This window comes from Octodon degus, unplaced genomic scaffold (genome assembly GCF_000260255.1).
Source record: "Octodon degus isolate 3935 unplaced genomic scaffold, OctDeg1.0 scaffold00126, whole genome shotgun sequence".
Classification (NCBI taxonomy): Eukaryota; Metazoa; Chordata; class Mammalia; order Rodentia; family Octodontidae; genus Octodon; species Octodon degus.
The window spans coordinates 3093126-3093597 of NW_004524702.1; positions in this window are offsets into that span (position 1 = coordinate 3093126).

Consider the following 472-nt stretch of genomic DNA (forward strand, 5'->3'; position numbering starts at 1 on the left):
CTCGGCCGCGGGTCGTGCGCGCGCGCCGCCGCCTGGCCCTGCGAGGCTGCTCTAGGACCCGGGAGGACCAGCGTCTCGGCATCCGTGCGCCCGGCTCGCGCCCCGCCCCCTCGGCGCCCCGGGCTCCCCCTAGACCAGAGAGCAGCGGAGCGGGGTCGAGAGGACACAGCAGGGTCTGCGGGCGCCGCGCACCGGGCTGGGGGCGCCAGGCTCGCCGGCGGGCGGCCGGGGTCCCGGTGGGCGTGGCGGGCGCTAGGGTGGCCGAGGACGCGGGCTGCCGGCCCTGCGCCGTCCTCCGCGCTGCGGTGTGAGCCGCGCTGCGGAAAACGAAAGTCGAGTGTCCCCGACCTAAGCAATTAGTTCTCCCTTACACCTCCGCTGTGGGTCTTTGTTCTTCTATGAAATCAGCAGCTTGTCGCAGCCGCCTGCTCTTGTAACGTCCTGTTTGTTCCCCACCAAGGCCACCGAGCTA